The sequence below is a fragment of the Schistocerca cancellata genome, chromosome 9, assembly GCF_023864275.1.
Source record: "Schistocerca cancellata isolate TAMUIC-IGC-003103 chromosome 9, iqSchCanc2.1, whole genome shotgun sequence".
NCBI classification, from domain to species: domain Eukaryota; kingdom Metazoa; phylum Arthropoda; class Insecta; order Orthoptera; family Acrididae; genus Schistocerca; species Schistocerca cancellata.
The window spans coordinates 387,527,011-387,545,363 of record NC_064634.1 but is presented as its reverse complement, the minus strand read 5'-3'; positions in this window follow the sequence as shown (position 1 = coordinate 387,545,363).

Sequence of the window (18,353 nt, the reverse complement as noted above, 5' to 3'; positions counted from 1 at the left end):
TTTTTGATTTGAACAGGGAGAAAAATTACTTTAGTCTAGAACGCACCTCTTTGTCTGATTCCTCTTCTTCTTCTTCTTCGTCTGCTTGCACCTTGCACCATGTTTGCCTATTGTAATATAAGAGTTAAATATGACTGGTCCGAATTTTCGGTATTTAAGTCTCAGAGATTGTTTGAAAATTACTTCACCACTGTACTAATTTATAGATGACTCTTCTGATAATTTATCAGTTGGCTCAAATGGCTCTGAGCACTATGCGACTTAACTTCTGAGGTCATCAGTCGCCTAGAACTTAGAACTAATTAAACCTAACTAACCTAACGACATCACACACATCCATGCCCGAAGTAGGATTCGAACCTGCGACCGTAGCGGTCGCTCGGTTCCAGACTGTAGCGCCTAGAACCGCATGGCCACTCCGGCCAGCCATTTATCAGTAAACATGTGATTAGGAAGTACTGATAAGGTGCTTTAATTGTTTCTTATAACGGAAGCCAGACGCACTTCCGAGCAGGAAAAATACATAAAATGAAAAATCATGAAATAATATTGTCCTCCCGAAAAGAAACCATTTCGTAATTTTAGACTTTTATCTTTTAATATAAATCGTTAAAGAAGTTGTTTTTATGGTGCAATATTCGCAGCAGCTGTACCTGAATTCATAAATTCTTTAACACGAAAAGATTTCACTTTCCGGACGAACAAATGTATTTTCTATCTGCAGGCGTGACGCCACTCAGATTTGGTAGCTTATTTATTTTCGCTGAACTGATAAGCATTTCACCGCACAATCCTAACCGATACGTTCGTCGTACATCCTACATTAATTTCTGCCGTTATTTCACGCAGAGTTCCTTGTCTGTTAGCAATGACAACTCTACGCAGTCGCCGCTGCTCTCTGTCGTTAAGTGAGGTAATGCCTGGAATTTGATATTCACAGCACACTCATTACACTGTGGATGTCGGAATATTGAATTCCCTAACGATTTCCGAAATGGAATGTCCCATGGTTCTAGCTCCAACTACCATTCCACGTTAAAAGTCTGTTAATTCCTGTCTTGTAGTCAAAATCACGTCAGACACCTTTTCACACGAATCACCTGGGTACAAGTAACAGCTTCGTCAATGCTCTGGCGTTTTATACATTGTGTACGCGATACTGCCGCCATCTGCATATGTGCATATCGCTGTTCCATGGCTTTTATCACATAGTGTATTTGTCGTAAATAACTGTCTACTATTTTCTCTTCTCATCATACGATCAACAAATATCTGAGTTAGACGAGATGCGAAAAACAGTATTGTTTCTTTTTGAATTCGTAATTCAAGGGGACGTTTTTTAATACCAGAAGGTATTTCGGTTCACTCATTCGTTCTGTTACATACTTTTCACTACTTTCTGCTTAAACATTACTTCTTTCCATGACAGAGCTGAAAATGATCGTGAAATAAGTTAAATGCGCGAGTGCGTTACATCTTGCTGCCATTATCTAGAGCTACTGGCTTACGAAACGCTAACCAACTGTCTCAAATTTTAGTTAGAAAGACGATATTGGCTCCAAAAGTTATTGGTAATGAAGTCGGAGCTATTTCTGTGTGGTAAGGTGGAGTTTGAGAAATCCAACATAGGCGGTGTGGATATGAGGTGTTGCGTATGACTTCGTACACAATGGTAAGGAGAGTGGCAACTGTCATGGTAGGAAAGCTGGAAATGAGCAGAAAAGATTAGCGAACAAGTTAACATAGCAATCAGAAGATTTACTTAACTTGTATTTCGCAAAGTGTGTGCAGACTCATTACAAATAATGCTGCAAGGAACAGCGTCCACATATCACAATGTCCACAAGGATGAGATTCTCTGAACTAAGTAGGAATTACCGTGTCAGAGCTGTGCCCAGAAGGCGTCTGTGTAGCTTCACATAGCAAAGAGGCTCCAAGTGCGACCGCATCGTCTTGTTGTTGCAGGCTGTCCTATATCAAGGCGGCAAAGGGCGTTCGTGGTACGCAGCTGCTAGAAGCGTACCTCAGTGGGCTTTCTCCATTGGGTCTTCCGGTTCCTGCACGACCGCTATCTGCGTCTGACGGAAACTTGCAATTCCGTGGCCACCTTTGATTCCTGTGGGATGGCATCGATATGTGATACCACATGGGGCACTTCATGATATTGGTTGTGTTAACTTTCTTGACCTTTTCTTAGAAGATTCTTCTAAATGTTTTGGGAAGCGTCATGTCTGGATCTTCAATTGCACAACTGTTCCTAAAAGCTGACTCAAAAATATGTTGACCGCAAGGGAGGTATCGAAAGGTGTTGCTTGAACAGTTTTTCCAGGTTTCAACATTTGGTGGCCTGCGTTGCCTGCTGTCATATTGCAGTAATGTACCCAATTTTTGTTAGTTATAACTCACTTCTCTACTGCCTGGTTAACAGCTCTTCTCAAAAACATTTCAGGGACTCCTGTCAATTTCTCTTGTCGACAAGAACTTACTAAGCTCACAGGGAAAGTTGTATGTTTCTTGGTAACTGTATACTGAAACTGTGTGTAACTGAGTTCCTGGCTAACAATGTGAAAACATAAATTGCGATTACAGATTCTGATCTAGAATCAGTGTAGCTACCCTGCTTTTGAACATGAACTTATTTATGAAAATTAAATTTTAGGAATGTTGTTTTGATTGATATGAAATCCATCTGATGACTGTAAATTAGATTGCACGAAAAGAATGATTCACAAGAATACTCAGAACGATGAAATATTACGTAAGTTAAATGGTCCCTATTACAAAAAACGCATGTGTTGGATGTTGGTTTAGTATCCTAAATTACCATATTCACTGTCCACGTTTTTATATTAGCGTAACACACAATATTTTGTTACCCAGCGGTTTTTAAAACACACTACTGAAGTAATGTGGGTGAGTCAAATAATAAAAGTGGAAAAACTCAGAGAAGCACTGCAACCAGAACAGCAATTCAGTGAAATACCCAGGTTTAGCTTTATCGGACAACTAATGTTATACATCGGAGCATTGCTGTAGCAGAAGCCAAACCAGTAGTTGCATGACGTAGTTCTTGCTAAATCAGATGTCGCGTAGCATCAACGTTACGTCGTGGTGCACGCAACAATGGAAGACAACTGATGATCGGTAAGTTCATTTCCGAGGAAACGACTCGTGTCAGTTGCTACACAATGGTCAGTGCGAAAAGGTATGATTCGAGTGCGCTTGGACTTCGAACGTTGGAGGAATACTTCCTCCGCTGGAGGCAGTCTGCCAAGGTAAGCAACATGTCCAATTCGCTGCACCGAGCGACGTAGCGCGGTGTTTAGCTCACGCAACTCGCATTCTGGAGGTGATGGTTCAAACCCACGTCCGGCCATCCAGATTTAGATTCTCCGGATTTCCCTAGATCGCTCAAGGCAAATGCCGAGATGGTTACTTTCAAAGGGCACGACCTATATCCTTTCCCATTCATGACACAACCCGAGCTTGTGCTTCGTCTCTAGCGACCTAGATATCGACGGGACGATAAACCCAGTTTTCCTTCCTTCTTCCAATTCACTGCATAATTATGTGTGTAGCAACTACTGATCTCTGGGCATTGAGTTATAGAACTACCACATTTGACACTGTACCGAATGACATGACAACATCGATAGGGTAGGTATCCAGCAGTGTTTCGGCATTTAGCAGATCGAGATACGATACGGCTAACGTTTTTCACTTATCATCCAACGATATTACGCATTTTCCAGAGGCATGCAGCGACCCAGCATATGTTGAGTGTTGCAAAAATTAGTTGCTTGTTTAACTTTGTCGCACCGTATTCACGAGTGTTTGTGCGAAACGTAAAAGGAAACATTGGCGTTCTCATTTCGAAGCGAAATATAAACGTCGATACATGTTAATGAGAGGTAGGAATTTTCAGTGAGCTAACTCACGTTAATATTTTATAGGATACTCGTACTTACGTGTGAACTCATCTGTTAGAATACGTCATTGTACTCGGTATTACATGTAGTGAGGTCTTATGTGAGTAGTTCTATCTTTACGTGCCTAAAGCCGTGCAGAGAAATATAAGATAATATAAATAATAAACATAATTTTCACATCCACATCTCTATCTCTCGGTCTGTCTACTACCTCTTTTTTCCACCTACACGTTCCTTATTTCTTTCCATCGACCGTTTCAGATTGAATTAATATTTTTAAAATTTTTATATGTCTGGAAATCGTGTTTCGTAAGGTTACGAGTTTTTGGATTTTCGATACAAGGACCCATACACGGGCTGACCGTTGCTGGGATATTAGTTCCGAATTCACTATCTTCGGAGATGTGAATATAATCGGCTTCAACGGATATCATCTCTACAATACATTCATCATTATCTGTGTTGTCGTCTGGTTTAATGTGAAACTGTTCCGTGTGCATTCGCATTATAGTAGTGTTTCACGACAGTATACCGATACCTGAAAATTATTTTATGTTGTCGAGGTGTTATTGAAGTTTGTAAATAGATAACTTATTGTATTGAATCTGACATTTTATTTTATTGTTTTACAGACAGAAGGTGAACTGGGCGAGTGGCCCTCGGTACCGCTGATATGCGCTTATTCCAGGGATGAGCTGGAGGCATTTCTCAGCTCAGTGGAAGAGGACCAGAACCCCAGGGACTGTGAATGACCAGGTTTGCTAGAATATTACTGGAAATACTCACAGTTCCTCAAGAATACGACTTTTACGTTCACTAAGAAATAGTGTACTTGAATAGTTCAATACTGCACAATGTTATCTAAAATTTTTTGCATCGTGAAGATTGTAGAACTTTTTTGGTTCGTTATAAACAGTACGTTCAAATTATGATAAATTTATAGACATATGTATGTAGTGGAAGTGAGTGATATCATTACGCAATTGCCGGAGGTATATTAACTCTGTACTGGGTAGAGGATTTTGAGGGAGGGAGGGAGACTAAAAAAAAGGGTGGAGGCGATATATGGTCATCAGGGTATTTCGTTGCATACTAACATAAGACAACTAGTCTTAGTCTAGTGATATAACAGACAAAGGGGTAATTTGCACCAAGATACTTGTCATGTGATACTGTAGTTCTGTGAGACTACTGGTATGACAAACGATATTAGCACTCTAGTTATGAGTATCAAACATATCTAAAATTTAAAGAGAAATGACCTGCATATATCTGTGTAAATTTTATTTTTGTATGTGGGGAAATTATAGTGGATCAGCTTAAAAGCTGTCCCGTGTATCTCTTTCGTATCTGATCAGGATACGAGACGTTTAAGGTATGCATGTATTTAGAAACCTAAAACTCAAGACATTAGAAGCCTAGTACAGAAATAAATAAAATCACACTGCTGCAAGTGACTTCTTCAAGTGGCATATTTCTTCTTGTACAGAAACAGCTACCGCCACAGGAGCGAGCAGGGGTCATGGTGTCCAGCAAACGCAGGCTGCCTCAAGAGCAGGAGGAGGAGTGTGAAGGAGATGGAGAGAAAGGTAGGGAGGTGGACGTGAAAATACAGGACACATCGGAGTTGATGCGGCCTCTACAAAGCCTGGAGGTGAACGAAAGCGACTCAGAGGAAGAGATTGATGAGGTAACATGCTGCTCAGGTCTTGTTCGCTGGGTGACACTAGAAAACCTGGCGGTGACCGAAAGCGACGCAGAGCAAGAGATTGATGAGTTAATATGCGGTTCAGATCTTGTTCGGTGCTTCCTGAAATTTCTTTGCGTTCGACTCTGATAGAGGTGCTACAGTAATTTTCACCTAGGTGAGTGCCAATCTAGGAATAATTTGATGCAAACGTTGGCTAAATTATCTTTATGCATCATTGTCACTGTTTAAGTGAAATCCTACTTGCTTTCGTATAGGATACTGGTATAACACAGCCAGAGAGTAAGACATTATTCTCATAGTTAATGGGTGAAATATGGTTCTATAAATTTAGTAAAAATAAACGTTAGTAACATTTCTTCACCTGCCTGGATAGCCGAGTGTGTTAAAGCGCCAGGTTCAGGGACACGGGAAGGCGGAGAACCCCGGATTAATGACGAGAGCCGATCAGACAGCAAGCTTGAATGTGGTTTTTAAGCGGGTTTTCCTTATCCAATAAGGCGAATGCTGTTCTGGTACACATGTCGCTTCTCATTTACACGCTACGCAAACACCTTGAAAATATCATCACACTTGAACATGAAGTCTAAACTAGACACAAACAGATGCAGTACACAGATTTCTTTCCACGTTAGGTAATGACAAACCGATGTAACAATATCGACCGAGTAGCAAAATTGGGAAAAGACAACAGAAAAAAAGGTTAATAGGCTATATCTTCAGCCAACTCTACATTTTACTGTCAGTAATACCATAAGAATGCATTTCCTGTTCGCCGGCCGGAGTGGCTGAGCGGTTCTAGGCGCTTCAGTCCGGAACCACATGACTGCTACGGTCGCAGGTTCGAATCCTGCCTCGGGCATGGATGTGTGCGATGTCCTTAGGTTAGTTAGGTTTAAGTAGTTCTAAGTTCTAGGGGACTGATGACCTCAGACGTTAAGTCACACAGTGCTCAGAGCCGTTTGAACCATTCTTGAACCATATCCTGTTTTGTTATCCACAGCCGGCTTTGGTTGCTATTTTGAAAATTATGGTGACAAATGGACTTCAACTAATTAAATGGTTCGTTGTGGTTTCTCATTAGTGTGCTGATCAAAAATTAAACCAAACTCATTAAACAATGAAAATAATCATCACATCTCATAGGGACACTCTATGATGGTGAATAGATTTGAATTTTAATAAAATCAGAAACTTCATAAAATAATTAAGAGCTCAATTTCAGTGCCAATTCGTCCAATGTGCGTATAGTCCACCGGTTTAAATGAGAAAAAGTCAGACCGAATCCTTGCAGCTTTAAATGTGTATTATTCTACAGAGTTTGAACAATCAAATAAGCACATTGTTGTTGTTGTGGTCTTTAGCCTGGGAACTGGTCTGATGCAAGCCTCTATGTTACTCTCTCCTGTGCAAGCCTCTTCACCTCCGAATAACTACTGCAACCTACATCAATCTGAATCTTCTTACTGTTTTCAAGCCTTGGACGTCCTCTACAGTATTTACTCCCCACACATCTCTCTATTACCAACTTGATGATTCCTCCATAATTCAAGATTTACTGTATCAACGAAGTGCTTCTTTTGCCTAAATTATGCTAGAAATTTGTTTTTCTCCAAATTCAATTCCATACTTCTTCATCAGTTACTCGATCTATCAATCTAATCTTCGACTTTCCTCTATAGTATAGCATTTCAAAAGCTTCTATTGCCTTCTCGTTTGAACTGCTTATCATACATGTTTCACTTCCATATAAATATATACTCCGCCAAATACTTTCACAAAAGACTTCCTAACATTTAAATCTGTTTTAGATATAAACAGATTTCTCTTTTTCAGAAACTGTTTTCATGCCATAGAAAGTATGCACTTCATATTCTCATTACTTCGGCCATAATCAGTCCTTTTGGTGCGCAAACAGCGAAACAAAACCATTTCTTCTAGTCTCTCATTTGCTACTCTAATTGCTTCAATCTCACATGACTTAATTAGAATACAGTCCACTACCCTACATTTATATTTGTACATCTTACAACTTGTTTTCAATGGACGGTTATTTACATTCAAGTGCTCTTTTAGGTTCTTTACTGTCTCTGACAGAGTCTTATATCTGTAAAAGTTGTAGATAATGTTCCGCTCCCTGTATTTTATCCCGTTTATCTCTAGATGTAGATGCATTCTCCTAGATCCTTGCATTATTCGTCTAGCCATTCCTTTTTCGACGTTTTGCACTTCCTGCCGAACTTATTTTGTTAGACGTCTCTATTCCCTTTTATTTGCTTCATTTGCTCCATTTCATATTGTCTGCTTTAGTCAATTGATTCAGTATCTCGTGCGCCATACATCGATTTATACTGGGGTTTGTGTTTTTGTATATTTGATTTTCTGCTGGCTTCACTATTTCGTGTCTCAAGGACAGTCATTCATCTTTTATTGTGTTCTTTACCCATGTTTCAGTGAATCGTTACCTAATGTTCCCTCTGAACCTCTCAACAACGTCTGCTTCTTTCAACTTATCCAAGCCCAATCTCCTTAATATCCTGTATTTCTGCAATTTAAACAGTTTTAATCTATAGTTCATAACCAATTAACAGAGTTCAGAGTCACAATCTACCTATGGAAATGTGTTAGAACCTAAAATCTGGTTTCTAAAAGTCGGCCTCACTATTATGTTACCTGTAAGAAACCTTCCAGTGTCTCCACGTCTGTTCCACGTCCACAAAATTCTTTCATGATTTTTAAACATTTTACATTACATTATGACACATATTACGTATTAGGTTGTTACAAAGTGCATTGCTGTCAGTCTTGTATACGCTACAGTAATTCCATGAAATTTTTCGTTTATCGCTTTTTCTTTGTATGGAATGGTATCTCAATAATCCTAATAATGTATTTCTATCAATAGTTATTAAAAATTTTGTTTTAATCAAATTCTATATTTTTATGTGCATATTTCTGTTGGTATTCGGACGAAAAACTTTCCCACATTTACATGTCATTTATTTCATACGATTAGTCGATGTATAAATACGTATCAAAGTATGTATTAGTAATAACCCCCTGATTCACAGAAAATTCCTTGCTTTATTAAGTTACACGATATATTTCTGATTCTGTGGGTCCATCACCTCGGTGGAAATTAATTACGTTTGCCCTTCAGCGAAGTGACGCGAAAGTATGTTCCTATTGTGAGAATGTGAGGTGTCAAATTTCGTAAGTTGCGTATCAAACAACAGAAAACTGGATGAAAAACAACGAACAACTTAGAAAAAGATCCAGGAAAAACGTTATTAATACTCTAACATTAGCGAAAGTCGATTAATTCATGTCATAATTCCACATCACTTCACTCAAGGGACACACTTGTTTGTACAAGTCATTACACCTGGCATATACAGTATAACTTGAAACGACTGAAGATGAATCGTCTAATGTTTTAGTGTTATAAAATAATTCCTTACTTGTAAAGAACTAAACATAAAACGTGTCTTAAACTTACTGAAATAACAATGGGTTGCGAGATAGTTTGGTGAAAAAGAACGTCGATGACTCAGGAAATGGCTGAAGCACAATGTAAGACCCAAATTAAACTGTAGTAATCTAGAAAGCCTCATCATACAAAGTAAGACGTCAGCTGAATCAGTAGACCTAAACTACACTGAACAGATTATCTTAGCATAAATATAAATAAAGTCAGTCATAAATCAGGGCATAACTAAGTGTAAAGAAAACCACTAATCTGTTTCTGAAGAGAGAAAACTTTTAAAAAGTATAAACATGAAACTCAGTAATGCCATGACTGTGAAATCTGACTAAAGGAACGTACTACGTAAACACAACTCAGAGGTTAGGCTTAAGACCTGTTCTGACTGGTCGAATGATACCTACGAGTCAGTACAAGCAGCGACCTATGTTCATGGGACATGTGTTAAGTATGTCACTCTGATGACCTTGCTGTTTAGCGCCCTCCACCATAAATCGTCATCGTCAGTATCTCACCAATCCCTCCCGTTGTAATATCGAGCAGAATAATCCTGATAGTGCTGCTGGTTCTTCATTCAGACAGCTCCTCATTTGGCATCACGTGGCACCTCCCAAATTCGGAAAACATCTGTGGAGGTACCAGGAAACAAGCCCTAGCCTTTTTATAGAAGGTAACGAAGCTAACCAATCGGTTATAGAGGAGGAACGAGGAAGTAATTATGTAGTAATTATATACAAGGACCATTTCATTACTTACACATGGACCTCCTTTTCTGAAAACAACATAAATCCACATTACTGAATGAAATTCTGAAGCAATAACATGCTTTATACAAATCATACATAGTAAAGAGCACACATGACTATTGCACTAAACTTAAAAATATTAATATTCTTGTAGGTGCTAGATTTCCTTCTTCTGATGAAACTCAGAGATTTAATTGTAACAACTGACAAAACAAAAGATAAATTTATTTTAAAATTTGTAAAACATAAAAAGTTGTCAATCTCAGAGATATTCAAAGTTACTGACTTGCTGCAGTTTATACTGCCACAAAATTAGTTTACTTTTAATGTGAAAGCTTATCAGCAGAAAGAGGATCTTGCTATCAAGCTTCGTGATGATATATTTCTGAGTCGTTTAGAAAATAATGTTTGTAAGAAGAAAACATGCTCAACAGTAAAATGGCATATTACTGCAGGTATTTTGATGATAAGTTGGTATTACTTGATGACACAAAAGAGGGGATTGAGGATTGCGGAGTTGCTTACATTATAAATTTATTTCTACAAAAGTATAAAATTAACAGTTTAGCATGAGGATAAGAAAAGCATAAATTTTATTGCTGTCAAAATCACCAACATACAAGAAAAACAGAAGTTGAACATATGTAGAAAATACACATACAGATATATAACAATATCCAACTCATCATGACATCTCGCAACACACAAACAAGCAAACAAACACGCATATTTAGGGCCACAGTCCACAAAACACAGTCACTTAATTTGGAAGGAAACAGACTTAGTACTGAATGTGTCACAATAAAGACATATTGCTATTGTCAATGGCTACACAACTAAAACAGTAGATAATTATGGATACAAATAAAAAAATAAGGCAACGAATTGGCAATACTAATAAAGAAGAGAAAATTTTTACTAGCATCCCTTACCTAGGCCAAAATTGACAAAAATAGCTGAACTGTTTGTAAAAAAAAAAAAAAATGAGTTAGGTCACCTATTAGTTCACAACATAAAGACTGATTCCTTAAAATTCAACAACAGTGGGGTATATAGAGCATCGTGCTCCAATTTACTGCCAGTTATATCAAGAAAAAAGAAGGAAGTTTCAAAACGTGTCTACAAGAACACATGGATGCCTTCATCCCCAACTTCGGAAAGAAAGCCGTTAACTGGCTAGACAAGAGCGTCTTCTAACGACGGGACACGGAATTTGCGACTGATACTGGACAACCCTCAGGCACGCCTGTACGTTAGTGGAGACACATCACGCAATCGGTTAACTGCAGTTCTCAGAACCGACAGTCCCGCGAGGAACGGATTTCTTGCGATGGGCCACATACATAAACTCCTTGAGGTTTCTCATAGTTTGCAAGTATTCGTTGCTTCAAGTCTGGTGAATTTCAATTTTTTGTAAATACACTATGTGATCAAAAGTATCCGGACACCGCTAAAAACATACGTTTTTCATATTAAGTGCATAATGCTCCCACATACTGTCAGGTACTCCATATCAGTAGTCAAACGACATCGTGAGAAAGCAGAATCGGTCGCTCCGCGGAACTCACGGACTTCGAACGTAGTCAGGTGAATGGTTGTCAATTGGGTCATCCGTCTGTACGAGATTTCTACACACCTAAACATTCGTAGGACCACTTTTTCCGATGTGATAGTGAAGTGGAAGCCTGAAGGGACACGTAAAGCACAAAAGCGTACAGGCCGATCTCGTCTGTTGACTGACGGAAAGCCGGCCGGAGTGGCCGTGCGGTTCTAGGCGCTACAGTCTGGAACCGCGTGACCGCTACGGTCGCAGGTTCGAATCCGGCCTCGGGCATAGATGCGAGTGATGTCCTTAGGTTAGTTAGGTTTAAGTAGTTCTAAGTTCTAGGGGACTGATGACCACAGCAGTTGAGTCCCACAGTGCTCAGAGCCATTTGAACCATTTTTGACTGACGGAAACCCCGACAGTTGAAGAAGGCCGCGTGGAGTTGCCGCGTGGTTTGAGGCGCCATGTCACGGATTGCGCGGCTGCTCCCACCGGAGATTCGAGTCCTACCTCGGGCATGGGTGTGTGTGTTGTTCTTAGCATCAGTTAGTTTAATTAGTGCGTAAATCTAGGGATGACCTCAGCAGTTTGGTCTCACATTTGGAATTCACACATATTTTAACATTTAGTTGAAGAAGGTCGTAATGTGTAATAGGCAGACATCTATCCAGACCATCACACAGGGATTCCAAACTGCATCAGGATCCACTAAAAGTACTATGACAGTTAGGCAGGTGGTGAGAAAACTTGGATTTCATGGTCGAGCGGCTGCTCATAAGCCACACATCACACCGGTAAAAGCCAAACAACGCCTCGTTTGGTGTAAGGAACGTAAACATTGGACGATTGGACCGTGGGAAACGTTGTGTGGAGTGACGAATCACGGTAAACAATGATCGATGACAGGGTGTGGGTATGGCAAATGCCCCATGAACGTCATCTGTCTGAGTGTAGCGCCAACAGTAAAACTCGGAGGCGGCGGTGTTATGGTGTGGTCGTGTTTTTCGTGGAGGGGGCCTGCATTGATGTTTTAAGCATTTTCTTGCTTCCTACTGTTGAAGAGAATTTCGGGGATGGCGATTGCATCTTTCAGCACGATCGAGCACCTGTTCATAATGCACGGCCTGTGGCGGAGTGGTTACACAACATTAACATCCCTGTAATGGACTGGTCTATACAGAGTCCAAACCTGAATCCTATAGAACATCTTTGGGATGTTTTGGAACGTCGAATTATTGCCAGGCCTCGCCGACCGACGTCGATACCTCTCGTCAGTGCAGCACTCCGTGAAGAATGGGCTGCCATTCCCCAAGCAACCTTGCAGCACCTGATTGAACGTATGCCTGCGAGAGTGGGAGCTGTCGTCAAGGCTAAGGGTGGACCAACATCATACTGGATTCCAGCATTACCGATGCAGGGTGCCAAGAACTTGTAAGTCATTTTGAGCCAGGTGTCCGGATACTTTGGTCAGACAGGAGTTAGACGGTTCTGTCCACCCGGTTTCTCGGGGAATCTACCGTTTGCAACCAATTTAAAGGAATACTTCTCGAAACTCCGTAATTAAGTCACAAGTCACAACTACTGAAGACAAGGAGACGACCAAAACAGTTTGGCTCGATTAATCGAGACTGAAATTTCTAAACCCTGAAAAGATAAACTTATGATTTTAAAAAGAAAAAATGTTGTGGGCAAGAATGGAAGTGCGACTGAACAGGTAACTTTGAACGTATCTAAAGAATTAAGCGATTTGCATCCATATAATGGATCCAAAGGGTCCGAGATACATCGTGTGACTAACAAAATACAACACATTCATTGACTCAATACGTTATTATTCATACTGTCTGCGCATGGGATACAGCAACGTCCAAAACAGCAAAATACGAATACAACTAGACTATTGTACTGAATACGGTAATTTTTTACATAAAAAGTGAAGAATTTCCTTTGTTTAAACGAATAACTATGAACCATGAATATGGTGGCATTATCATGTTATGTATAATACGAAAAATGTGATACCTGATCCTGAATCATCATCAGGTTTATTATTCTTTGACTTGGTTTTGTTTCTTTGCAACAGATAAAAAGAAGAAGCAACATTTACACAAAAATACCTATCATGACAATAAGCTGCTACAGAATTAGTGGAATGACACATAATTTGCTCTCAAATTAACAGTAACCAAAATCGGATGAAGTTAAGAGCAGTACTTAAAAAATGTATGATCTCCTTATCCAGATTAAACCAGGGCAATGAAATCCTGCATATTTCTAAGGATACTGATCTTTCTCACTGTTCACTAAACTTCCAATATCGTTTACTTCTGTTGTTATTCATCAGCATTTGCTTCTCCAATTTATCATATGGTAATCAAATCGAGACAGCAACAGCATTTCATCATTACATATTCCTCAGTTAATTATCATTGATCAGTTACCACAAAAATTTGCTATTTTTGTTACATTATAAGTTGCTCTTCACACTGTCAACACGTCCATAGTTGCCAGTTGAATATCCTTCTTGTTAACAACAACACACTCAACAATTGAAATATTACTTTAAATTTCTCAGTAAATATATGCCACATGATTCAACACATAAAACATATTACATTTCATGACCATTAATCTTTAACCTTAACATTAATATCATACCAGAAATAATATCGTATTTCAAACAATTATTAAATGTTCTCATTAATATAATGTAACACTATTCGCATCATGACGATAAAAGAATCCAAGAATTTTCTGAACATTTCACCATAGTCTCAACATCTCGCAATAATCATCATGACTTCAAATAAGACTTCAGCTAACTACAACATCTCAATTATCATCACCATGAGATTAGTACACAGATATCTACATAAGTATTACTTTAATGTGCAAATAAATATCTGTTCATCATAAATAGTACATTTTCAGCATAATTTTATCCACACCACCACAAAAACATACATCACTCACTTGTATTAAGATTTTCGTTTATTTTCTTTCCTTTTAGTTTGACTCTGTATTCAGAACTTTTCTACTTTTCTATTGATAAGCAATAACTTTAAAGTATGCATGACATCGTTCTTAAAAGGTGTTACCTATTATACTCTGCATTATGTATCTCTGTTTTCTGTATAATACCTGATACTAGTCTCCTTTAAACCCTGAATGATCTGTAAATACTGTCTTCTTGTATATAACATGGCTGTTATTAGACTTTATAATTCAACATAGCTACTATCTCGTTAATAACGGAGTAACAATTATGGCATCCAGATAATTAGCAGAAATGAAATTAATCAAGTTACGTGTCAGTTGAACTTGAAACAAGACAGATGAGAACATAAATCCGTTCAGTTTCAGAAGCCATGGACAGATTTCATTACATAAGCTCAAATGTAATCAGGTTTCTAGCACATATGAGATAATATTAAAACGCTAAAAAAACTAACTCGATTACTACAGAGAGCAACAAATAGTTTGATAGATAATTGGAAAAGATGTAGAAATAGTACATCACAGAAAGATGAAAAGTGAAAGAGTGCAACATAGCTCAGAGCCCTTACTCGCTGGGATACAATGAGTTTATGTAACACATCGATTTGTTCAAAAAATTACACAAAATTTAACTATATTAATTCATCCTTATTTTCAGTATATGGTGATAAGCTATACAAAAAAATGTGAGTAAAAAGAAATCATCTTTCTCTAATGTAAAAAGTAACAAAATCACACAAAATTTAAAAACGCATCTAGCATCATGAATAATACTATGTTAATAATTTCTATTACATTTCATAACCAAAACTGTACCACGTTGAAAACCACTAACGCAAAACATCAACTTCATACTGACAACACAAGTAACATTGCAAGAAAAAGCTGATGGACAATAATCTATGTTTTCTTTGACTATTGCTTAATGATTCAAGTACAACCTAAACATCATGCAACCAATTAACACGTAGAAAAACCACATGTACAGTTATTTACATCAGTATCATGAAATGACCACAAACATTCTTTTTCCTGTGTATACTGCTTCTCGGATGATCCAGATAATCAAAATTTCTTCTTCCCCTCCACCTGTCCAATTCCACTTTGAATTCTGAAGTCTCAGTATATATATATAACACTCACCCATCATTCGAAAATTTTATATTACTGAACTTTTGAGAGTTTTGAAGTAAATATTCCAACTGGTATTGAGTTCCAACGCGTCCAGGTTTGCATACAATTATTTGGTAAATTCTGTATGTGTACAGTTTTCTTTGGAAATATATTGTCTTTGCCGTTACATCTCGAGGCCTTAAGATTATTATCGTTTTAACGTGAATTGGCAACTGCTCTCATGGGAGGACTATCGTTAAATTTTATATGGATCTGCGTGTCGATCCTATCTAAGGAACATGGACTCAACCATCATGAGGCAGTTAGATTCATAATGGTAAACTTCAAGGTACAACATTTATCCAGCATCTGTGCTGATGTAGATGAACTGCTCTTAACCACCAGAATAATAAGTACTAAATCTAACACTTATTTATAATGATGCGGTAAGCACGCCTGTACTGCCCGCTGCTCAGTATTTTCGCCAGTCAGAACCATTTAGATTCGTCTTCCAAATTAATTTACAGTCACTGACATAAGTGCTGTGAAACTGTAAATTCACTGGAGCACATTATGTACAGTTCGAAATAATGAGTATTTCGTTTGCTCTGATGCTCTAATGGCACTGAAGATCATTTATCAAAATCATAAGGTGTAAAAGATAAACACACTTTCAAATGTGACAGCATGAAGGGAAGGAGGTATCATTCCGCTTAGCTCTAGGATATGTGGAAATCCTCGGAAATTGGCAAGCTGATATGGCAGAACGGTATAACTGCAGCGAAGAGAAGGGTCTACGGGATACTCTTCCTTAGGTGTTGTTACGTATTGTTGAGGAGGAGTGTTATACTCGTAAGTCAATGGGAGAAGGATTGGCTGGTGGCAATTTTTTTCTCCTTTAATAATAAGAAAACTTAACTTATTTGTTGCACTGTTATGTAAATGTAGACGCCACTATACCATTTAGATGTGAAGGTTTGATATACATCATGTTAGATCATTTTTATAGATGTTGTAATAACCTGTGTTATTAGCTATCGTTCTCTTCAAGCCGTGGGATGTTACACTGTGAACGTCTCTACGACAGGGACTTACCTACTGTGGTGGTTAACGTACTTTAAGGCACACATAAGAACACAGGGACTTGTATTCAGCCGGGACGGTGGAAGTAGCTAGGAGCTGAGTGATATATTGACGTAGCGACCAGCAAACACAGCTGCTTGCCCACCGTACACTGCGCGAGTTCATTTGAGGCGCCACTGCTTCTAGTGACACTTTCGCTTGCTGTAAAACAAATGTCAGGCCAGGGAAGACCATAAATAAGCACCCAACTAGCCCGGTAAAGAAAGACTATATTAGTCAAGGCTCCGTGGCCTCCATTTAAATCAGTACACGTAAGTCTCACATCTTGATCTAAGTAAGTTGTGTTCGAAGCAAACTTTATGGGAGCTACTAATTCAGAGTAATCGTGTACCAAAGGTACTCCAGTACTCGCAAAACCCATGTGAAATTGAACACACAAATCAAAGTTAAATAATCGAGTCTACAGACACCAGTTCAAATATTCTTAACATAACAGGACATTGAATCATTACATCAGCACCATATTAACACAGAGTACTCCACCTTAGCCGCATTTTACGTACGCTTTCGCGAGCAAACCAGTACAGCACTACGAAAATCGTACAGCAATTTAACCAGCATAGCCGAACTTGCCGTTACAGAATCGAGATTGTCGCTAAGGACGTGGCTTGAGGTGTAGTAACCATTATCTGTTGTCACCTAAGCCGGAAAGTAATCTCACTATAAAAGTCAAGCATTTGTTAACAATATCACATGTCACTTCTTGCGCGATTTTCAGTTTTTAGGCCGTCGCAGACAATCAAACGGGTACCGCAGCATACTGTGCCACATAGAGGCTCCCAGTTCAGGCGACGTGATCTGCATACAGTCGAACACCGTCACTCTCAGTTCTGATCTTTTTTCCATCCGTGACGTCATTTACTTAATTTTACTAGGTAACATAGCCCCGATAGGTGAGTGGTCAGCGTGACGGATTGCCGTCCTACGGAGCCGGGTTCCGTTCCCGGCTGCGTCGGGGATTTACTCCGCTCGGGGACTGAGTGTTGTGCTGTCTTCATCATCATTTCATCCCCATCCGGCGCGCAGATCGCCCAATGTGGCGTCGAATGTAATAAGACCTGCACCAAGGCGGCCGGACCTGCCCCGCAAGGGGCCTCCCTGCCAATGACGCCAAACGCTCATTTCCATTACGTGACACTTTTACTAGTACAAGGTGTGGTAATTTCGTATTTACTCTTGAAATAATCAGTTTACGACAGCTTTATTATTTATGATCATCTTTGAAATATCACAACTTTTCTCTATTCCCCATATCAGAGAAATGCACGACCCGATTTTCACTAATAGATGCAGAGAGGTTTTTGTACATAATTTATAAACATTTCCTACAAACTGTCCGATTTACGGAGAATTAAAATTAAATGGTGAAAACTACGCCACTTTCACCTACCGAACTGCCGCCATAACAAGCGAGAGCGGGAGCGCCTTGAGTTAGCATGACAAAATCCCATCTGGTGTGATGATTTGGTGGTGGAGCGTAAGGATAGAAACTATAAGGGTGTAAGATGAAAACCGGGATGCGTCAAGTTTTTTCACTTTGGCTTTCAACATGACGTTCCCATCTCAGTGATGTGCATATTCGCAATAAACTAAATTTGCCTAGTATTCCACGTTACACTCTGGCTCCCTTTTTCCCAGTTTGGTAACTGTTTAGGGACATGCAAGTAACATCTAATTCATTGCAGTC